General features: G+C 40.3%; 1 pseudogene; it reads right to left on the reverse strand.

Annotated features, from left to right (window-relative positions):
- Nucleotides 1–3822: 3822 nt before the first annotated feature.
- On the reverse strand, nucleotides 3823–3942 carry LOC121156964 (annotated as a pseudogene).
- Nucleotides 3943–24870: the final 20928 nt, after the last annotated feature.

Genomic DNA, 24870 nt, shown 5'->3' on the forward strand with positions numbered 1-24870 from the left:
TGGCTGATGCTATGCCGATCCGAAGCCAGGAGTCTCTTCCGGGTCTCCCACGCGGGTGCAGGGTCCCAAAGCTTTGGGCCATCCTTGATTGCCTTCCCAGGCCACAGGCAGGAAGTTAGATGGGAAGCGGGGCTGCCGGGATTAGAACCAGCGCCCATATGGAATCCCGGGCGTGCAAGGCGAGGACCTTAACCACTGCGCCACCGCGCCAGGCCCTCAAACAGTTTTGATAGTTCAACAGTTTTGCACTGCTGCCATTCTCGCCATTCGAATCGCGATGAAACCTGTTCAGAATCCACTGGCTGGTATAGTCTGTTCATGGTTGGGGTTCTGAGATCAGCAGTTCAGTTGGAGGGATCTCCAGAGAAACTTCATCTGAGATGATCCCAAACCTGATTCTTGTGTGAGTTTGCCAGTACAGGGTCTGGCACCCTCCGTGGCCCCAACCATCTTGTGCACATGCTGGTTGTTGCAATTGCCTGGGTCCATTCTGTTTCTCTAGCCCTGTCTTCCACATGAACAGACTTTAGATGGAAAGGGAAAAATAAAAAAATTTACCCAATGCCTATATATATATATATATTAAGATTTATATATTTTTACTAGAAATATCAGATTTATGGAGAAAAGGAGAGACAGAAAAAGATATTCCCCCCGCTTTTTCTCTTCCCACATGGCCGCAACATACAGAACTGAGCTGATCTGGAGCCAGGAACCAGGAAATTCTTCTGATTCTCCTACTCAGATGCAGGGTCTCAAGGCTTTAGTTCATCCTCAATTACTTTCACAGGCCATAAACAGGGAGCTGAATTGGAAGTGGAGCAGCTGGGACAGGAATCAACACCCATATGGGATCCCAGTGCTTGCAAGGTTTAGCTATTAAGCCATCTTAATGCCTGTATCTGAATCCTGCTCTGTTAGTTGTGAGACCCTAGGAAAAATAACAACAACCGCTTCAGTTCCTCATTTTTCAAATAGCATTGTACTTATCTGAATTGTATTTGAAAGACTTAAACACTGTGTCAAGGATAGAAGAGCTAGTACATCAATCCTTAATGTAAAGTCAATATTAGATACTATTTAACCTATTACTCCATATTGCTATATCAAACTTCTACACTTTTTTATCTTTGCTTCTGGTCCCCATATCCTGAAAATATGGAGGTTCTTTTAGTCATACAAAATAATAGGTGTAGTCTAGAAACAGTTGTCAATAACCAACACTGCTTTATTAACTCCCCAGAGTCACAGTCTTAGAACAGGAATCCCATTCTTTGGGCGGCCACAGTGGTTAAATTACCAAAACTATAGAGGGACAAGGCTGGATTTAAAACTCAAGCTCCACCCTCAAAGGATGCCACCATCCCTCAGTGCCCGCTTTCCTCAGATTCCCTGGCCACTTTAATCTTTTCCAGTGCTTGCCTTGCCAATAGAGCTGTGCTGCTCTGGCCTGCTGCCAAGTTAGGCTGTCCACTTTCAGCTAAGTCTTCATGGTTAATCTTGTTATTCAGCTCCTTGTTTCTCCCTCTTAGCATGTAAGTTTCACAATTTGTTTAGTAGGAAACAAAAAAAAAATGAATAAAACCCTACCTTTATTTATTTTCCAAATAGAACCTTTCTTATATGAAATAAATAAATAAATAAATAAAGCCTGTAAAAGCTTTCCTGGTTGGATATGGATGAGATTGTGGCAAACCTTTCTCTTGCCATCCCCTCTAATGTGGTCCCTAAGGGAGTTCCACTGAACCCTCAGGGCATCTCTTAGCAACACAATTTAAAAGTTATTACCTAACGTTTACACTAAACAATGATTTTTCCCTGGGAATCTCAATTGTTCCAGGAGATGGAGGCCACTTCATTAAAAATACAGAACTGCTAAACAGGATTACACAGATTATGATACATTTAGCAGATTAACATGTTTAATTCACGCACAAAACTGATGACAGCACGTTAGGACTCATTTTGCCAAAATGTTGGAAGTTGAACCATGAGATACTTCCACTCCTCGCTTCCAGCTTTCCGTTGTTCTGACTTTTCTTGATCTGACCTGTTACTCAGTTCTCTGATTCTGACTATTCTCTCAATCACCATGTAATGAATGCCCATTATGTGTTAAATACCACAGTAGGTACTGAGGCCATAAAGATGAAAAACACATAATCGTTGATCTCCAAGTAAACATCAGATTAATAGAAGGGAGGGACAGTTCCAAAGATGGTTCCTATGGAAACACGATTTCTGGGATTCATGCCTTGGAGTAGTCCTGGCCCATGGGTTATAATGAAGCCCAGGATCAGTTCAGGGCCTACTGTTTTAAAGGACTGGCAGCTTCTGATTCTTTCCTTCTGGATTTCTCTTTTTTGGAAGCCCTGAACTATAAAGAGGTTACCTTGGTAGAGGGACCAGGTAAGAAAAGCATTGGGAGAAATCTCACGGGGAGATAAATCCTAACTTTGCCAGCATCCTGTTTTTGTATGCTATGAACCAAGGTCCCACCGTGAGAAAACTGTCTTGGAAGTTCAGCCTAGTGAACCCTGTATTTGACTGTAGCCCCAGTTAACATTACATTAAGTGGACGAATCATTCAACTGACTCCATTCAACCCTCGGAATTTAAAAATAACAAATTATTATTTCAGCTAGTATGTTTTAGAGTGGTTTGAGATGTAGTAGTAGATAACTGAATGGGTAGATAGATAATAAAAAATTAAGTTCCTATGCTGTCATTCAAGTCTGTACAAATCGAAGTGGTAGTTCTGAGAAAGCATAGAGTGTACAGTGCGTGGCAAGAGAATAAGAGTATACCAAGATTCACAGAGAAAGTGGCACTGGCACATGGATCTTGAGGAATGAGTAACAATTTTGCCAGGCAATGGAAGTAGCCAAAAAGAACATATTAACATAGAAAATAGCATAGGTGGTGTGGGTCGGGACATGGGACAAAAAAGGGATATATCAGAGTCAGTTTATACAGACATTTCTTGACAGGCTGATATTATCCTGTATGCAATGGAAGGCCAATGGTGGCACTTAGCCACTGCTATGAAAAGAGCACTTACAGTATCTTCTATCGTTTCTCTCTGGACATTTAATGCCACCCTCTTTCCTCCTTCTCTTCCTCTTTAGTGATTCTATCCAGGTTCTCCTGCTTTTCTTTTTTTTTAAATTTTTATTATTTGTTATTATTATCATTTTATGATACAGTTCCATAGGCTTCTGGGATTGCCCTTATCCCTGCCCCCCACGCCCCCCAGCCAAGTTCCTCTATATCATGACTATAGTATAGTTCTTCATACACAGTCATATGTCCATCATTGCAGGCATGGAAATGGTAGACAGTCCAGCATCCTATTGTAAAGATATAGTAAACAGTTTCATTGTAAGTCCATCGTTGGAAGTAGAGATGCATACTATATTGTATCCTCACCTCTGGATATGTGAGTCTCCATTTCACAGTTACTGTACATCACCCTATTCTGCCATCTTGATTCTCTTTCTGCTTCTATTTTGACTTTACTGGCTTCATTACTTTCCAGTTTTCATCTTTGATCTCGTACTCCTCTAATTGTTGTCTTTTACTGTAAATACAACTGACACTATAAGCAGAAGACCCAAAACTCTGTATCTACTTGGTCTTACTTTCCAATTGCTATGATACTTCAAACACGTCTTAAGTTTTCTCAACAAGGAAACTTGTCTTTTATCATCATTTCACAATCCTGTCATTTCTTTGTATTATCCAGGCTTACAACTTCAGAATGATGTGTTTAGTTTCCAAATTTCTTACATACCTGATTTACCAGTCAAATTCCATTGTTCTTCCTTTTTACATCTTCCATATTTTAATTAATTTAATTATTTTTAAGGAACATTTTTCAATTAGCAATAATCTCGCCTTGGATAAACCTCATTGACTATGATACTGTGACTGCGCAGAGCTAAGGAACATTTTTTTTTCCATTTTTTAATTTTCTTTTTGACAATCTTTACATAGTTCATTAGGGCATAAACGTTCAAGGGCTATAGGAAAGTGGGTAAGACTATCATTTCCACATTTTTTTCTATATCTGGGGAAAAGGGGGAGGTAAAGGGAGAAGCCCCACCTAGTCTCCCACCCATCCCAGGTCTCTGATGTGGGGCATGCTCCGAGGGTCTTGCTCAATGGTTTTGATAGTTCAACAGTTCTGAATTGCTGCCAATATCGCCACTCCAAGCACGATGAGGTCGCTGAAGAATCCTCTGATTGACATAGTTCATCTTAGAGTCTCCGTTTGCCCTGTTTTTCACTGCCAACATATGACTGGGGTAGTGATTGATTTATTGTGTCCTTTGTCTTTTCATGGTTAGGGATCTGAGTCTGGCAGTTCGATTGAAGGGATCCCTAAGGAAACTTTGAGGTAAACCCAGACTAGGTTCTTGTGTGTACTTGCAAGTATGGGGCCCAGTACAGTCCATAGCCCTGATCAGCTGATGGCTGCAATTACTGGGTTGGTTCTGTTTTCAGCCATGTCTTCCACTGGAACCAATCAGTGTTGCAGTCCAGCCTGATTCTGCCCAGCACACACTCGGCCCTCACATAAACCACTGGGAGCTGCAGCCTAGTCAGAGCGACCAATAATAACCCCCACCAGGCCTGCTCCCTATCCTGGTTCCCATGCTTGCCATTATGTGCATCAGACTTGTACAGTCTGTCCCACATCACATTCAGCTCTCATACATGTCAATGGGCATTGAAGCCTAGTTCAACCTAACCATCTCCACTATTCAGCCCACATACATACTATTGGGTGCTCTTCTGTCTAGCCACACCTGCCCCTGGTTTTCATGCCCTCCAGTGGGAGTGTTAACTCAAGAGGGAGGTGCCCAGTATTTCCCTCCTGGTCACTCCCACTCCTGGATTATGCACTCTCCATGTCGTTCTGGAGTTTAACTTGACAGAATTAGCCCCCAAAGCCAGCTTCTGCCAACTGATGCTGCAGCAAATCCCAGCCAATCCTCACCCACTCTAATTTATGCTTGCACCAGTAGGAACAATCAACCCACACATTAGCAAGCCATTGGAACTACTTTGCCCAGCTTGTCCGACCCCCAGGTCTGGACCATATGTTCACCAGCCAAAGCTGTGACCCACCAGTGGAGTTTCCCAAGTTCCTTCACTTGACCCACTCCCAGACCCAGTTCTCACACATGCCATTGGGTTTTAGGCCATTGCCCTGCATGGTCTGGCCCTCCATTTGGCATTGTATGAGCTGGTGAACGTTGCAGCCCGGCCCACCCCACACCCTATTCAGGATGCACATTCGAGTGCTGCTGCCTTGACCAGTCCAGACTGTTGTCAGTTCCTTTACCAGTGAGTGATGGCAGGCTTAAGGAACATATTTTAAAATATTTATTTTTATTTCAATGGCAGCTTTACCAAGGTAAAGAGAAACAGAGAGGGAAAGATCCTGCATCCATTGGTTCAGTTCCCAAATAGCTACAATGGCCAAAGCTGAGCTTATTCGAGTCCAGAAGCCATGAGCGTCTTCTGGGTCTTCTGGGTCTTCTGGGTCTTCTGGGTACAGTGTTACAAGGACTTTGGACCATCCTCCCTCCACCTCCCCGGCCACAAGCAGGGAGCTGGATGGGAAGTGGAGCAGCAGGTTAAGGAGGTAGATGGACAGGGTTTCTGGCGAAGTTACTTATAAGATGTTAATTGTGTTTCTAAAAATGGGGTTTTCCCTATTTCCCACACTCTTCCTGAGGGAAAGAGGAAGTAAAGGGGCAGAATTAACATCTCAGTTCCTGTCCCTTAGCAAGCAGACTGGCCCACTTTGGTCACTATCAAAGGAAAGGTGGCCACTTCAGTTTATCTTCAGGCTGGGAGAAGGAAGCTACTGGTCTCACCTTTTGTTTAGGGGAAAGGCAGTAGAAATTACTGGCCATAGTGAATAAGTTTTTTCTTTTTTTCTTTCTGCCCTTGGAGTGATTCGTGTAAACCTCCTCCCAGAGATAGTGCATAAAAGGCACCATTTCCACCATTTTCTCAGGTCTTTCCTGCTTTGGAGCCCTCTCCTGTCATTAAGGCAGGAGCCCTTTTCCTCTCTCTCAGAAATAAATCATACTTTGCAAATAGTTAGTCCGCATGAAATTCTTCTTTCTTGTGAGACAACAAACAAGGTTGCTGCTGTGTTGTTTTCACATCCAACAACCTACAACACTGGGACACAAACCAGCACTTGAAGGTGAAAAATTAGTCTATTGAGCCACAGTGCCAACCTCCATATTTTTCTATTTAATTTCTCTCTTGAAAATTTCCTTAAGATCTATATTGATTTTGTTTCTTGCCAATCTCCTACTGGCTTTGTAGCTTAAAAATTGGCCTCGCCGCAAACTGGTCCATAACTGTCTTATTTTTTAACACTGTTTCCTAAACTCAATGCTATATAATATAACTGGTAAAGACCCACCTCTGTGTTATATATTCTGTGTATAACACTCTCTTTACAACCTTGCCAAGTTGAGAACTAAGCATAGGTAAATGAGGATGAATTTCTTGGTAAGACATAGAAATCAGAGGAAAACATGTTTGTTATTCTTAGGGGATTAAAAGAGAGCTAACCAAGGAACAGAAGTTAGATGCCTCAGTTTTACAAATCAAATGCTTCTTGAAAGTTGTCTGAGAAGAAGCACTTGGGAATCTTAGCAAAAACACAGGTACCCAGGTTGTACTGCCTTTAGCAATAGGTCTCAAAATAGGCTAAAAATGCCATATACATGAGGAGCTTTAGAAATACACTGATGCCTGGCTCCTATCACAAGTCAGTTTGATTTAATTGGTTTTGACCAAAAACTGGGCATCGGAATTTATTTTAAAGCTCCCTGGCTGATGATAATGTGCAGCCATAGTTGAAAACGTTACGCAAGAGATTTCCTTTCTCTGTGTCTAGGGTGGGAACATTGGGTAAAGCTCCCTGTTTGATTCCGGGAGCCAGGCTGCCATAGGAAGAAGCATTTGTCTCCCTGGGCACTTCTGAAAAAGGATTCAATTAATGCCTAAGGCAGCCACAGGATGAAGCATCCAGTTACCAGAAGGTTGTACATACAGGTAGGTGACAAACTGGCTTCTGTGTTGAAATTAGTGAATGTGCCTAGCTCATCTGAAACCTCCTCTCACCATGAAATGATCTCTCACTGTCATCTTCCTAGCAACCCAGCTGACTTAATTCCATCACTTCTGCTTCAGCCAAACTGGCCGGACTGGTGTGCTTTAGGATTTATCCCTTTCATTGCCTCTTCCTTGTGTGGATCCTTAGCTACTGTCATCAAAACCGGACCTATTCTTCATGTTCAGTGTATAATCCGTACACCTTAGTAACCACTCTTTTATCATATAGAACTGATCTCCTGAAAACATGAATGCCAATCTAATATCTAACAGTAACATGCTGTATGTCAGATTAATTTGTATGTGAATCATTATGATTGCTGGTGAGTAATGTCGCTATTCAAAGCACAATACACACATACCCATGGTTACCATATATATTCATAATTATTTTATATTCATAATTTTTAGTTGAGGATAATGACATTTTAATATCCACATATTATAGTAAAATTTAGGTATGCTATAATCTGTACAAGCTACTAAATCTTAGCTGATTTATTAGTTGAGTAGGGTTGTCATAACAAAAGTTCTATAGCGGGTATCTTAAATTACAAAAAGTTATTTTCTTGTAGTTCTGGTGTATAGAAGTTTAAGATGGAAGCAGCAGAAGAGCTGCTTTCTTTGAATTCTTGGCTTGTGTTTCGTTGTCTTCTTCCATTGTGGTCCCGCAGTCTTCTTTACATGCCTTTTACACCAGCTGTATAACATAAGGGCTCACCCTCAATGACCTCACTTTAACTTTTTTTTTTAAAGATTAATTCATTTATTTGAATGAGTTACAAAAAGAAAAAGAAACAGAGAGAGAGATTTTACATCTACTGTTTCTTCCCCAGATGACCACAACTGCCAGCGCTGGGCCAAGTCAAAGCTGGGAGCTGGAACTTCTTCCAGTTTTCTCATTTGGGTACAGGGGTCCAAACACTTGTGCCATCTTCTGCTGCTTTCCCTGGAGTACTATCAGTGAGCTGTATTGGAAGGTGAACAGCCAGGAAACGAACTGGTACCCATACAGGATTCCAGCATGCAGGCAGCAGCTTCACCCATCATCTATCTTGAGTACCTCTTTCAGATCTGTCTCTTTCAGATAATAGGAGTTAGAGCTTAAACATATTAATTTAAGGAAATACAATTCAGCCTGCAGCAGTTATCTTGCTAAATTACTGACCTGCTTTATATATCAGTACTGTATGCGAAGTTTAACATATTGAAAGCAAATAAATACCTAGGCAGGGCAATACGTGTATTTCATTTTCATGCTGATAATTTTGCTTTGAATAATCACTATACATAATACTCAGTGGGTAAGGAAGATAAGCAATTATTGGCTAATTCTAGTTAATTCTATTGATATTACTTTTTTAAAAAGATTTATTTATTTTTATTGCAAAATCAGATATTCAGACAGGAGGAAAGACAGAGAGGAAAATCCTCCATCCGATGATTCACTCCCCAAGGATTTTTATACCTTTATCCCATCATATGTAACAGGGGATATTAGCTGTTTTATCGTTGAGGGTGGAATGAACAAATGAATGTTGAAGCACTTTGCAAGTTAGAAGGCATTATTTAAATATTATGACTGTGATGGGCCACAGATAAATTTGAATCTCCAATATTGTTTTCCAGAGATTTCCAAGTAAAAATCAACTGACTCCTATAGCTTGAATTTACTAAGATCTCATCATTGGGGAATATGTTTCTTCTGAATGAGTTTGTAGAAAAAGTCATTAACAATTCAGATGATTACTAGAACAAACTGAAGAAGTACTGACTGCATACTATAGAGAACCAGTTCTTTTTAAAATATTTCTGATAGTCATAGTATTTGGGGTACTTCTCAAAACAGTCACTGTTAAAGGGAAAAAGTCAGTATCAAAAACTAGAATGAAATGAGATCTTTTTATGATATCAAAAGGATCCCTATGTATTTGACAATGACTTTTAAAGACTGCAAACATTTTTAAGCCACTCTCTATTGGACCTCCCCATGACTTTCTAGTCTAGGTGGCAAATTAGCCTTGGTTTTAGGCCAGCTGTCCCCTTGGCAGCCAACTGTGACAATAGGGTGGAGGTCAAAGGTCAAGATCAGGGTGTGCTTTCAAGAATGCCTTCTTCTCACCCATGTGGTTTTTTTTGTTTTTTTGTTTTTTTTTTTTTTGTCCCCAAACTACTGAGTTGAGGACTATTGTGCTGCTTTACACATGAGTTAAAACTCTAAGTACAACTCTTAAAGAAATTTAAAGGAATCAGATGCTGTGGAATCAATGTCAGCTTGGATCACAGCTCCTTCATTGTCCAATGTGTGTTCAAATTATGTTGTGGCCAAATGTAGCAAGAAGTTAGAAGATCCACTGGATTTAAGGTATATTAAATGAATACCCTATATACTTATAATCCTTTCTTCTGCCTCTATTTATCAGTCAACACCCACTCACTCTCTTGTTCATCCTTCTTTTTTCTTCATGACTGTGTACTAAGTAACTTCTATAATATCCACTACTTAATGAGCAGTTATCTCAATGGAAAGGATAGGTAGTAGGGTTGTTAAAGACTCATATGACTCGGGCAAATCATATTCAAACAAAGCAGGACTCCTTGAAAGTTATCACTAGTATGTGGACCATGCAGCTAAGCAGGTCCTGGAAGATGGGATGGTGTGATGGTTAATTTCTACCAACAAAACTTGGTCAAGCTTTTTTTGGGGGAATTACATGGAGGTGTTTTCAGGGAAGATTTATGCATGGATCTGAGTGGACTAGTTGAGGAGCATTTGCCCTCAGTGGGGATGGTAGGACTTATCCAATTGGCCTGTGATATGGAAAGAATAAAAACAGCAAAAAGATTGAATTGTTCCATTGCAGCTGAACTACCTTCTTCCTCCCCCATTCGTGGACACCACAACTCCACGCCTTCAGTCTTTGGACTGTAGGATTTACACCAGTGCCCTGGGTCCTCAAGCCTCCAAGCTCAAACTGAAACATCAGCTTCCCTGTTTCTGGGGCCTTTGGACTTGGACTCAGCCATGCTACTAGCATCCCGGGGTCTTCATGGAATTTCTCAGTTTCTATAATTCAAGGAGCCAATTTCCATAATAAGACCCTTCTCATACATCTATTTATATACACCATTGGTTCTGTCTCTCTAGAGAACCCTGACTAATACAGAAGGTAATATCTGTGTTGTCTATTTTGGTATTGCATAATTCATTTCATCTTGTAAGGATTGCAAGGCAAATGTAATGAGTCAGAAATTCAAACCAGGACACTAGGCCATACCACAGCTTCTTCATGTCCTAGGCTAGCGAGCTGGGAGATTAGGGGCCGTGACACAAAGGCTTGAACTGTAGAATGACTTCTTTAATCAATGTCAAGGCTCATTGAATCTCAACTAGGCTAGCGAAATGGCTGAGATCTTCTTGAGACTTAGGGACCAGTATTGCTGTCCTTGCTTTTTTTTTGGCAAGAGTATGGAAATGAAGGATCCTTGTGACAGAAGGTGGGCTTGTTGAGAGTGGTGATGGCAGCTAGAGAGGCAATCCTCCTGACCTCTGTGGAGCAGAGAAAACAGCTGGACAGCTGATATTTTCATCAGCTATGTGTTTGCCCAGAGGCACAGATGGGCACTTAAATTATATAATAAATCACAAGCATTCCAATGTACCCATCAGACCCTGTCAGTAAAAGGTTTAAGACTTGAGAATCACAAGATCCAGGGGGTTGATAGTTTCAAGGGGGGCAGTTTATTTTTAATGTAATATTGTCCCATCATTACAAAAAAATCAATTGGACAAAGAAGCTATATATGTATTAAATTTCATGTCATGTCTCTGATTCTTTCTTTCTGCGGAATATCTCATTTCTCTTTTTAACCAATTCTTGTAGGCCTGGCTCAGTGGCCCAGTGGCAAAATCTTTGCCATGCATATGCTGGGATCCCATATGGGCTCCAGTTCATATCCTGGCTGCTCTACTTCCTTCCAGCTCCCTGCTTGTGGTCTGCAAAGGCAGTTGAGGGTGACCCAAAGCCTTGGGACCCTGCACCCACGTGGGAGACCCAGGAGAAGTTCCTAGCTTCAGATCAACTAATCTCTGGATCAGCTCTGGCCATTGAGTCATTTTGGAGGGTGAACCAGCAGGTAGAAAATCTTGTCTCTGTCTCTCTTTCTCTCTGTAAATCTGCCATTCCAATAAAAATAAAATAAACCTTAAAAAAAAGATTTATAAAAAAAAAAAAGAAAAAAAAAAGAATTGTTGCTATTCAGCCCTAGTGTCCCTCCTAGGGTAAAACTGAAAATTAGTTTTGTAACATAATGAAAAGTGGTATTTTTATTTCTTATGATTATCAAGACTAACTTTGTCAGTATTCAAGTGGTCTTGTAACATTCATGATGACTCAATAGCTTATGTGTCTACAAATTATTCAAGCCCTTCCCATGACTCATGCCATATATTACGGCAAAGCAAATTTTCCTTCTCTGTTAAAAAAAAAAAAAAACCTATTTTCTTATGAAAATGGATAGGTACTTGGACATTTTTAAGAAAAAGATTTTGCTACTAATACAAATAGTCATTAACATTTAAGTGAATTTTTATATTTTCTTTCAGTTTAAGTGAATTAAGAGCTTATTATTAAAACATAACTAAGATGTGAGAAACCAAAGACCCTTCATTTGATGGAATTTGTGCAATGAAATAGTAAGGAATTTACTGAGATTCCTAGAGAATGTTGGCATGCACCCAGGTAAAGACAGGCAGGACCGTGGCCTGTGTAGGTTTGGAAGCAGTTTGGGCACGATTATATCTAGGGAGCTTAGTCCTTTTGTACTGCTCTAACAAAATGCCACAGACTGCACTTCATCAAAAACAGATGTTTATGTCTTAGACCTCCTGAGCCTAACAAGGCCAAGGTCAAGGCACCAGCATGTCTGATGAAGGCTGCCCTCTGCTTCCTTTATTTATTTATTTTTAATTGGAAAAGCAGATTTACACAGGGAAGGAGAGACAGAGGGGAAGATCTTCCATACCTTGGTTGGCTCCTCAAATGGCTGCAACAGCCCAAGGCCAGCCAATTTGGAGTCATCAGCTTCTTCCAGATCTCCTACATGGGTGCAGGGTCCCAAGCACTTGGGCCATCTTCTTTTTGCTTTCCTAGGCCATAAGCCGGGAGTTGGATGGGAAGTGGAGCAGCCGAAACACAACCAGTGCTTGTATTTGATGCTGGTGCTTGTGGGGTAGGATTAGCCAATTAAGCCATCACCCCAGCCCCAGGCTCTGTTTCTTACGTGGTGCTTACAGCTGTTTCCTCCAGAGAGGAGGAATGTTGTGTCTTTACATGGTGGAAGGCAGTAAGAGCCTGTCCCATTTATGGGGGCTTTCACACCCTGATTCTCTCTTTAAATTCCTGCCTCTTCATACTACCTCAGTGACAACACCTGAGTTTGGGAGGAAATATATTCAATCATAGCAGGGGGCTATTGTCATAGATAGTTATAAGATTAGTACTGTTCCTGACATAAATCATTGAGCAACAATGGACTTAATACCTAAGTAAAGGACTAAGACATAAATGCTTGAGTAATCTGGGATGACTGAGCTATTTACCCAGCTCTCATAAGAAGTGATTATAAACTACTGTTTTGTAAGATCTCCCCCAAGGTAGCTCCATGGAGTCTTTGGGCTGGCAATAGAGGGCAACCCAGGACTGGGGAACTCTTTAAAACTTACTCCTAATTGGGGTGGTGTTTTACACAGCAGGAAAAGCCCTTTTGAGTGCCACTTTGAGTCTTAACTGCTCAACTTCCAATTCTGCTCCCTGTTAATTCATCTAGGAAAGTGGCAGAAGATTGCTGAAGTGCTTGGGCCCCTGCCAGCCCTGCGGGAGATGTGAATGGAGGTCCAGGCTCCTGGCTTAGCCAGACTCAGCCAGACTCAGCCAGGGCCAGAAACAGATATTGCCGCCATGTGGGAAGTGAACCTCCAAAGAGGAGGTCTCTCTCTCCTTCTTTCCCTCTCTCTCTTGTTCCATGTCTGTCTTTCAAACAAATAATATACAAATAATATATGAGTTCTGTGGTAACCATATTACCTTTGATACACAGTGAAAAAAATTTTTTTCAGCTAACTCTATTAAACTCATTATGCCCTTCCAATTGCTTAGGATAAAAACCTAATTTTTTTGATATATTATTTTTAATTTGGAAAAAATCAGATTTAATCATGTAAATCAACTAGATCTCTTGTCTGTCATTATTTAGAGATAATAACTTTTGCTACTTGGGAAATTAATCACATACACACACACAAACACACACATAAATATTTTTTCACTCATGCCTATATAATTTAAATGGTCTGTCCCACAAATTTGGGTACAAATACGGGCATATGAGGTAGGTATTTGGTATAATAGTTAACTGGGACATCCACATCCCATACTGAGTGTCTAGGTTTAAGTCCTAACTTCTCTGCTTGTCAATCCTGCTTTCTGCTAACGTGCACGCGAGGGGCAACAGATGGTTACTCAGGTCCTTACCACTCATTGGGAAACTTGCCACGTGTAGTTGCTTTCTCATCATCTGTAATATTTCTTTCATGGAATTGTTGTTTGACTGGTTTATTTTAGCAGATTTTTTTTTCATACCAATATCCATCTCTTCCAAACTGCATCATCACCTTTCACCTGGATGAAATCTGTCACTACTCCCCCACTGCCATTCCTGATGAGCATTCAGAGATTTCCTTGCCAGGGAGAGACATAAAAACATGAAACCACATCACTTCATTCCCCAACTTGAAACTCATCAAGGGCATGTCCTTGATTTTGTTTCTTGGACATGAAAAGTCCTTTCCAACTCTAAGCCTTTGTACTTGTTCCTTAATCCTAGAATGCCTCTTTCCAGCTCTTAATTCAAAAACATTATCCTCAGCTTTTAGACAATGAGTATCATATGGCTTTGGGAAGATTCCTTGACTTCATTTAATGTTGCCATGGTTAGTTACTTTCTCATCATCTGTAACATTTCTTGCATGGAATTGTCATTTTACTGGTGTTTTTTTTATAGTCATTATTGATTACTGTAATGAAATATCCAAGAGAAACTACTTATGAAGGCAGTTTTTTTTTTTTTTTAACTTGTGGTTTTGGAGGGTCACAGTCCAAGATCAGGTGATCCCAGTGGATCAACATGTGAAAATGGCTTTCTTACTGGCAAAGTCCTGGACAGCAAGGATGACACAGCAAGAGGAAGCACATAGATATGTCTATGTCTCTTTTTAAAAAGCTACTCGATTCAATCACACAAGCTGACCACAAGAACCTAGTCTTATTACCCAACCACCTAGTCCCAAGCCCCATGATTGGATTAATTTCCTATCTTTTTACCATCATTAACATAAGATTTTGACACCAAGCCTTTAACATTTGTACCTTTGGTGGACTGTCAATCCTTATATAAAACATAGCAGGTTTCAAGAATGAATAAGGGTACATGTTATTTGGCTGTAACATTTACCTGGCTATCATGGTCATATATTTTGTTGTTGCTAAAATAAAAGTTGTCACTATTTTCATATAATTTTAAAGATTGCTTATATAGAATTAAACCACAAGCATTTTTTAGCTTGTTACATATTCACCACAACATGTTTTTAAAAATATTTTATCGTGCGGGCACTGCTGTGTCATAATTTTGATAATTAGAATTCTATTGTTAGAAATTTATGTTGCTCCTGGTCTTTTGCAAAAGAGTTGGAGAAGACCAAGGTGATTATTAAAACCCTCAAAAACATAGAGGTGGGCTTCTGAAATCAGCATTATAATCTAAAAATATCATCAGAAGATAAACAAAAGCATATTCACAAATCAGGAAGAGATAGCATTTGGATTTCTTCTGCAGTTCAAAATAACCAAATTATGGCCAAATGTAAAAAACATTAACGTTACTGAGCTCATTGAGCTTTTATTTTTTACATAAGTGATCTGGTGCCTTGTGACATAAGAGTAGATTTTGTGGCAAAGGCAACAGGTTGGATTTTTTAGATCCTAAATTTGAGTTATTTGTGGAACACCCAAAGGGAATTGAATTTAATGGTTTTTGGCTTATGGTAAAAATTCCAGGCTTAGAGTAAAAGGTTGGAAGATAGCAGCACATATTAAATAGTAATTAAGACCAATGGAACTACATGCTAAAATTGAAGGAGAGCAGATTGAATGACAAGATAAGACAGATATACAAAGTGATCAAGAACACCAAAATTTACCATTTGGATAGATGGACATTTAAAGGAGTAAGGAATGAGAAGCCAGAGAGCTAGGAACAAAGCTAGGTGCAGGGTGTGTTGTGGCATTGTCCAACACTGATTGGTGTAACTGCTTGCCTGGTTATATGCCTGGTTACTTCTCCTACTCTTTACTCCTTGTTCCTGTCTCTCTACACTCTGATCACACAGGGAATAACTCTTCCAGATGGAGCATACTCTTCCTCAACAGGACTTTTGCATGTTGTTGTATTCCCCAGGTAGAACATCCAGTAGGTTTCCCTGTGCTTACAGTAAGACTCGGTGCAGATTTTCAGGATGTGACTTGGAGCATTCAGGGAAAGCTCCCTGCCCTTCCTCCCAAATAGCTCTTTGATTGACCTGTACAGTGCATTGGCATAAGTACTCAGTAAACCCTTGTGAGTAAATGGATCTGTGAATATTGAATGACTAAGTATCTTATTAAAATGGAAATATTCTGAAAGGGATGACAAATAAATTGTCAACCTCTGTTTAACAGTTTCGTAGGCTGAGGGCTGGTTATCAAAATGCTTTCCATTGCATGTGTGGAGTTGACTCAGTGGGTCGGTTATTCTGGTGGGTTTATAAGCCTAGAATGGAGGCTTGCCTGGAAAGGATATATATTTTACATTAACTCAGCTGAATACCTATACAAAACTTCTGTATTTACCTCCAAGTTGCCATAACGAATTACCAGAAACTGAGTGGTTAAGAATAACAGAAATGTGATGCCTCACAATTCTGGTAGCTAGAGGCCCACATTCATGGTGTCAATAGGACCATGCTCTCATGGAGACTTCTGGGAAGGATGCTGCAATGCCTCATCCTACTTTCTGGTGATGACCAGTAGTGTTTGGTGTTTGTTGTTCCTATGTCTGTGTCTCTGTTTTCTTATAGGAATAGTCATTGGATTAGGGAATATTCTAAATCTAGTATAACCTTATTTCAACTTAACTCTTCAATGATATCTACAAATACTCTATTTTCAAATAAGATTGCATTTTGAGCTTTAGAAAGCGGACATGAATCTGAGGAGGATGCTAAAATCCAGCCAAGCACAACATCTGTTATGGCTAGATTGTGGCTCAACACTTAGCCTCTAGGGAAAATCTGAATCTGATGCATGATCATCATATGATATGGCACATTGACACGTGTGTGTTGAGAGGGACTGTTTCCACTGCAGCATGAAGGTACTTGACACCTACTGAATGCACATGGTAACCTGGCAATACCACAAAGAAGGGAAGAGTCAAATGACTTTAATCTACTCTAAAAGAAGTCATGATTGCATACAACTGGGATTTGGGTGAAGGATGAGAAAGAGTGGTAAATGGAAACGCATTATTGATATTCCCAGGAAATGTATAGTCAGGAAATAAGAAATAAGCAATATAATACTATAGAATAAATACACATGAAATTAAAAACAGAATAGATTAAAAGATTTACACAGTGGTTTGTGACAAGAATAAATGAGGGGAACCTACTAAGATAAGAGTGGTCAGGAGGAAATACACAAAAAGTAACTTGGAGAATGAGAAAGATTCATCCATGGTAAGAGTCAACACAGGGTTTCACTTCCTCCGCCAGCTGTCAGGGCTGCCACTCGGCAAAGATGCCCAAACTAAGTATTAGGGCGGGGGACATTCATACTCCATGCCATGCTTTATCCATTTAGTTGTTCTAGGTATAAGCCAAATTTTCAGTTTTGTCTATCTTTGCTGCTATAAGTAGTCCCCTACCACTTTTTTTCTGAATCATTTGAGATTTAGAATATTTTCACACTTTTACTCTACAAATTGCGCACTGTGCTGCTCAAGACAGTTTTTTTTTATATATAACTATACTGTCTGAGTATTCTCAAATAATGAAGCATAAAACAATACCATTACCTAATTTATTGTTTATAATTTAAATTCCCCAAATTGTCTCAACAGTGTCCTTTATACATATCTTCTTTTTCCCTGGTGAATTTTCCAATCAAAAATCAATGCCTATGTTTGGCTGGTATCACTTTTTAGTTGTCTTTAATCTACAACATTTCCCCAAACATTCTAACAGTGCCCTGGGAAGCCTGTGTAACAATGGCATTTTTAAGAGGCTAAGTTAACGCTTTATACATGTCTCATAGACACAGACACGAACTAGATTATCAAGTTTTTTTAGAATATATTTTGTCTAAATATTTTCTCATTTTGAAATTTACAACTAACAAAAATTTCTTGCAACTTGTATTGTAGTTCAGAGTATTTCAAACCAGTCCCAAGGAGAAGTGAATGGTATTTTCTTAAAGGGGAATTGAAACTCTTATTCAAAAGGTAAAAACAGGTACCTTTGCTACAAGACTTCTCAAAAGCTGTTGTGCACAAATAGACATTATGAATTTTAAGAGGACTTCAGAATAAAGTTGTTGCTTGGTATCCATGGGAGATGGTTTCACTATTACAGATACCAAAATCTGCAGGTCATCAATTCCTTTATATAAAACAACACAGTACTTTCATATAACCTATGGTCCTCCTTTCATATACATTAAATCATCTCTGGATAACTTTAACACCTATTATAACATAAATGTGAAATGTTTGTACATGTTTAAAGATAATTATTCGTAAAAATGTCTTCAGCCTCAGTTGGTTGAATCCACAGGTGTGGAAGCTGCAAATGCAGAGGGATGATTCTATAACTAACTGAACTCAGTTTAGTTTTCTGAATTGAGTTGATCACAGAACACTTTGTTTGAAGACTAAATTAGTTATTGATTCACAAATAAAAAATTACACAAAATGTATGAGCTGAAAACAACAAACCTTGATCATCTTACATAGTTTGAGAGTCAGGAGTTTAGAGGAGTTCAGCTATGTGATCGGGGTCACAGTGTGCCCTTAGTCTGTCACCAAAGGTGAGCTGGGGCTGCAATCAGCTAGGGGCTTGACTGAGGCCAAAAGATGGGCTTGTAAGACGGCACCCTCACATGGTTGCTGGCAGGAGGCCTTAGTTCCTCGTCATGCAGACCGCTCCGTAGTGTAAACCCTCTCTGTCACCTGGCAGATGCCTTCCTCTGGGATGGGCAATCTAAGAGAGTGCAAGGAGAAAGCTGCAGTGCCTTGCAGAACCAAACCTCAGAAGTTACACGCCATCATATCTACCTATTAGTACAAAATCATGTAACAGAAAGAATTAGGTTCTACCCCTACTTGCCTCTCTCTGCCATCTTTTTCAGACTGCAACTTTTGAAAAATGTCATGCCAAAGAATTTATGGGCCTGTTTTAAAACCCTTATAAATACCATGGTAGAAGTCCAGAATTCTTTATAACATACTTGGAAAACTTCAGTGATAATGGTGGAAGTATTCAGGGAGAGAAATTAGAAGGATGAGTCTGAAGTCAGACTCATTCATTAGATGCAACAATTTGGGCTTATCAGCTTTTTGAGTTTGAATTTTTTGCCATTGTAAAATAAAGGTGACTACATGACCAATCTTTGTAATGACTCAAGGGTGACGTGACAATTAAATGCTTTAAGAGTTACAATGTCCGATACAGATGTTCAGATTTCTTACAATCATAAGACAGCAGAATCACTGTCAAGTGTCTGATTGCCAGATATCTGACTTTCCATAAATTAAGCTCATTTTCCCATTTTCCAGGAAAATATCACATGCATAGATGTACTTAAAAATGTTTCTGATGAGCCTACAACAACTCTGCAGGAAGTTTAACCTGGCATTTGTCTCTGTAAGATTTCTTCCTTTCTAGATTCATAAAAACTGTCTCAGCAGGGTACTGTGTTAACTACTAAATGAGTAATTACTCTTCTTGTTGATTTTAAAGACCTTTATGTACCGCCACAATTTCCCCCAGCCATAAAGGAGACTCTTTTCCCTCTAGTGTATCATCAGTTGACTTCAAGGCAGTTCCCAAAGAGCAGCACAGAAAATGTTTTAAGCACTGGCAACCTCATCAGAACAAATAGTCTCCCATGGTGACTACATGGCAGGACAAAGCAGATTTGGATACATGAGGCTTGATGGGATGTGCCTGTGCAAGATTAGTCTTCTTTCTTTATAGTCATATCTCATTACAAAATGAACCACACAGGCCAGACATAAAGAAAATGTTACTGCCAGCCGACTGCAGTTTTTAAATCCAGAGAGCTTAGAATACTTATAGGCATAATCTTGTTAATCTTCATAATACTTTGAGGTAAGTCAAAGTATCATCACTCTAAGGCGAAAGTGTGACAGAACTTGGGTTCATTTAGAGTCTTTGTATTTGTCTAACATGTTGCTCTGTGTAATTGCTATTTGAATACCGGACATAGTTCAGCACTAGCACACTTGAAAAAAGCAACATATTTATTATGATTGAATAAGAACCAGGGTTCTCAGCCTAGAAAGATCTATTGGCCAATACATTAATTGGGGCATCAAGTTTACATCCTGTGTCAACTATAATTGTTTATTGCCTAACTAAGCTCTCTTTAATTTATTATAGTCATTAGTGTGTTAGCAAGAGAGAATGTGCTTGGATTTTACAAGGATATGTGGTTAGCAGCTTTCTGCCTCTGAGCTGGGATCTGCCTCACTTGATCTTCTCACCTTACACTTAACACAGAACTGAGCCTTCCTTAAGAAGAAATGATGATTCTTCCCAGTAGAGTTACAAACTGTTTTTGGACCTTTTTATTTTGTGCCTCAGCTTCCACAGCTATAAAATAAGAGTATGGATTAAGTGATCTCTAATTTGCACATCTAAAATTGTAAGTTAATAATGATCTGCTTTGATATAGAGATTAAGGCAGCAATGAGAGGAATAAATACCCCAAATTAGACCATTTGAGACAGAATCATTTGCATGTGCTCTTAACTATCTAAACTCAGTACTGCTGCCACATAAATTTGGTTCAGGTTTACACACCATGACATCCAGGAACGTAAATGTTCCTTGGGTACTTCAGTATTAGCTTCTGGAGAGGGAGGGTGAAGGAGAGAAGGGAGGGGGGAAAGGAGAGGGGAGGAGACTTCACTGCCTGCTTCAGCAACAGATGTTTGAGACAACAGGAAGTAGCCAGGACTTTACATATGGTTGAAAAAATAGGCTACTAAAGAAGAGTTGCAAACCCTGTAGGGGCAGATCCAAATTTGATAGGACCTAATGCCATTCAAATGTAAAAAGTCTTCTTTAAGCAAAAGTATAGAAAAGTCTGTATAAAGTATATCTTTACTCAGTTCAAAGTGAATGTTTATTTCTGAATGCTCACACTTCTCCAACTATGGCCAACATGGGAAAAGTGCTATGGTTGGCATCTGGGTAGAGACTGTGATCTTAACCAATCATGTCTGAAATATCTTATTCTTGCAAATTTCACAAAAACCTATGACCATGTGAATGAAGATGTTACTAATGCCCGCCCAGAGTCTGCAAGGGTGAGGGCCCCAGATGCTAAGTTTCATTAGTTATATATTCCCTCTATCAACCTAAACGTATCTAGAATATCCCATAGAGAATTCAATTGGAAGTTCATCTAACTTTTATATGAGTGAAGACATTAAAAATATGCTAGATATAGGACACCCATATCTCATTTTGGAGTGCCTGGTTTTGTGTGCCAAGTCTGCTCATGACTCTGGCTTCCTGCTAATGTCCACCATGGGAAGCAGCAAGTAATGGCCCAAATAACTGGATCCCTGCCCCACCAAGGCAGGCGTGGGTGGAGCTCCTGGCTAATTGCTTCATTCGGCCCAGCCCTTGCTGTTGCAGGCATTTGGGGAATGAACCAGTAGATGAGAGATCACGCTGCCTCTTCTGCCTTTCTGATAATAATGAGGCATTGAATAATAATAAGTATAGCATGATCTCTCACAAATCAACTCTGAAGTGATCTGTGTGTGTGGATCCAGAAAGCAGAGGCAAGCAGGACCCAATACCAACTTCTGTCACAGCCCTTTGGAAGAACTGACAGATCACCCCCAGTGACTCGACAACTTACCATTTCACCCATCTTCTAAACATACTTGGGTTAAGTTTCTACCCTCCTTAGTACCTTTAACTTACAACTTTGAGGTCTAAACTTCTATATGAAATTAAGAATCATGTTTAACCAGCACTTCCCAACTCAGTTTCTCTAGAGCTTAACTCTAGTTAATTGAGCTGGAGCCACAATCAAACCTCATCCCTTCACTTTGTTCTTCCCCAGCTTAAATCTCATGGCTCATACTTCTTAACACTTCACATGCATCTTAGCCACCCTGATGCCTCCAAACTTTGCCATTCTTACTTGGAACTTCCATTCCTGCTTGAATCCAGTTCCGCTCTTTCTCTGACTTTGCTGAAGGGCTGGTTGCAGCTACAGCAAGGCCACAGAACTCATGCTGACTGGTCACATATTAAAATCCCCTCCCCTGGGGTGGGGACAGGGGTGAGAGACTTTGAGTACTTTCCTGGAATCCTGCTACATGCTTCTAAGTCCATTCATTCTCCCACATACCTACGTGGTTATTTTCTGCCTTTTTCTCCCTCCTCAAGATCCCAATTGTCCTTTGCCAATCTCACATTCAGGTTATGACTATGTTATTTGTATGAGGAAATAATCATAGAAGAGATCAGAATAAAAAGACATACCACCTAAAACTTTGTGTGAGTTCTGCCTCCATCCTTCTGTCTCATAACCTCTCTTGTTCCTGGGAATGAACGGCCTCAGTGTCTGTCTCAGGCTGGCCCTAGGTTCCTACACTAATCCAATCCCCTCTTCTCACTGACTCAGTATAAAGAAGAGAGGAAAACTGGTGCAACAGATATAGTGCACAGGGCTCACAGAACTTTCAGTGGCCTCTTCAAAGTAGGAAGAAAAATATAAACTTTGGAGTCAAAGGAATGTTTCAATGTCTAATGCTAAAATACTCATTTTTATACAGTCATAAATCATTATTCAATTTTTTCTTTTTCATAGAGAAGGGTGCATGATGGGGACATGAGTAGGGCTCCTGTAGGCTGTAATGCAGTCTCATGACAGTGCTATCATTTCCGTGTCAAGCATCACGTTCCCCTTCCCTTCAGGTCATCTGCAGTAAGGCAAGCAGACAATACTTGTCCCATCTTAGCTGACATTGTCTTGACTCCCTCGCAACTACTCCTGCCCATCAGTTTTTTTTTTTCCTTTTAAACAGCAACTTCTCAAGAGATATGTCTACATTTATTGACATCAATTTCTCCCCTCTCATTTACCTTGGGTCCCAGATTTCCTTGTCTGCTATTTTGCTGACAAGGTCCTAATGACCTTTCTGACAATCTGATAACTAATTCTCAGTCCTCCTGTTTCTTCATTCAGCAGCAGCATTTAAAATTCTTGGTTAGGTCCATCGCTGTGCCATATCATGGGTAAAGCTGCCACTTTCATATTTAGCATCCTACATGGGCACCAGTTCAAGTCTCGACTGCTCCACTTCTGATATATCACCCCGCTATCTGCACCGGAGAAAAGAGCAGATTATAGCCCAATTGTTTGGGCCCCTGCAGTCACATGGGAAACCAGAAGAAGCTCCTGGCTGCTGGCCTCAGACTAGTCCAGCTATGGTCATTGTGGCCATTTGGGGAGTGAGCCAGTGGATGGAAGATCTCTTTCTCTCTCTCTTTTCTCTTTTTCTGTGTAACCCTGCCTTTCAAACAAGTAAATATTTAAACACTTATTATCTCTTCTACTTAAACCACATCCTTTACTTGACTATAATGTTGGGAGGCCATTTAATTTGTCATTAGAATAAAGATACTTTTTTAAATACAATTTTTTTATTGGAAAGTTAGATTTACAGAGAAGGAGACCAAGAAAGATCTTCTGTCTGCTGGTTCACACCCCAAGCAGTTGCCACAGACACAGCTGAGTCAATCCTCAGCCAGGAGCCTCTCCCAGATCTCCCATGCAAGTGCAGGGTCTCAAGGGAATCTCTCCCAGATCTCCATGCAAGTGCATGGTCTCAAGGGAGCCTCTCCCAGATCCATGCAAGTGCAGGGGCTCTAGGCTTTGGGTCTTCCTCAACTGCTTTCCCAGGCCATAAGCAGGGAGCTGGAAGGGAAGTGGAGCAGCCAGGAAATGAATCAGTGCCCAAATGGGATCCTGGCACATGCAAGGTGAGGACTTAGCCACTTGGCTATTGTGCCGGGCCCTAAAGATACTTATGAGAGTGAATGATGGACACCACTGCTAACTGACTACATTGAGAACAGGCACCCGTTGGGACCATCTCCAGCCAACTGGATCATACAGTCCCAGTTCTAGTGATCAATTGTTCTTAGCAGGTTGACATTTCTGAGCTAGTTGAAACTTCTGAGCCCTTTGTGTTGTCCTTCTGTTCTTTCAGCATCTTCATACCCAACTGTTCTGGACCTCTTTTTGTTTTACTTCCTTTTTTTTTTTTTGAAAAATTTTATCCAGCATTATTGTTTTCCTTTCATTGATACCTTTAATATTTGCAGGTACTTATGTGGTACACAATGATCATGGGAGATTCTACAGTGTGTAATGATCAGGACATGGCAGTCAGCAGTTCTGTCTCAAACATGTGTTGTTCCTTTGTGTTGGATACCACAAGACTCTCCCTTTCAGTTATTCTGAAATAACGTCCCAACTCTCACTCTTCTTCTCTGGATCCCTTCTGAGCTAAGTTCCAGCTGTTGAGAAGCAGCACATGATTCTGCTTGTTGACTTGTCAGCCACTTCCAAGCAGGTTCATGAAGAGCTGCTGTCCACACTGGAGTACTCTCTCCCAGCCCACCATTCGGGAACCCTCAGACCTTGTGATCTAGCTTCTGCAAGCTTAACATCTGACCTGCTAGAACTGTTCCAGTCCCCCAGCAGGTTAGTGCCATTACCCTACTTGTTGCTGTATACGTTGACTAGCACCTTTGCTCTCACAGAGCTTTAAGTGAACTCCTAAACGTCCACATCCAGCTCAGTCTTTCCCCCAGAGCTTTAGACTCGTGTGTCAAGTTGTCTTTCCTGTATATTTCTATTTGACTACCTTGGGATTTTTTTCCCCTTTATTTGCAATGTTCTGATTTTCCTGCTCCTTATATAGACTTCTCCCAATTTAATGGTGACACACACAGTCTCTCTGGTCTTAGTTCTTAAAACTTTTATTTTAAAAACTCCTCTCATGGTTTCACACCCTTCTCCCAAGCTGTCAGCAAATATTGCCAACTCTACCTTCAATACCGAAAACATCGTTTTACTACCAGCTCTGCTGCCAGAATGCCATCCGTTCATCCTCAGCCCCTGCAGTATCTCTTTTCTCCCTGCCACTACCCAATCTCATTTTAGTTCCCATCAATACAGCAGATAGAGTGGTCCTGTTAAAGCACAAGACAGCTCTGTGCCTAACTCTGCTTAGAAGCTTCTCCATCATTCAGAATAAAGGCCGAGTTCCTGTAATGAACTCTAGGTG

Source organism: Ochotona curzoniae, unplaced genomic scaffold, assembly GCF_017591425.1.
Source record: "Ochotona curzoniae isolate NIBS_2020 unplaced genomic scaffold, NIBS_Ocur_1.0 contig_3498, whole genome shotgun sequence".
Taxonomy (NCBI): Eukaryota; Metazoa; Chordata; class Mammalia; order Lagomorpha; family Ochotonidae; genus Ochotona; species Ochotona curzoniae.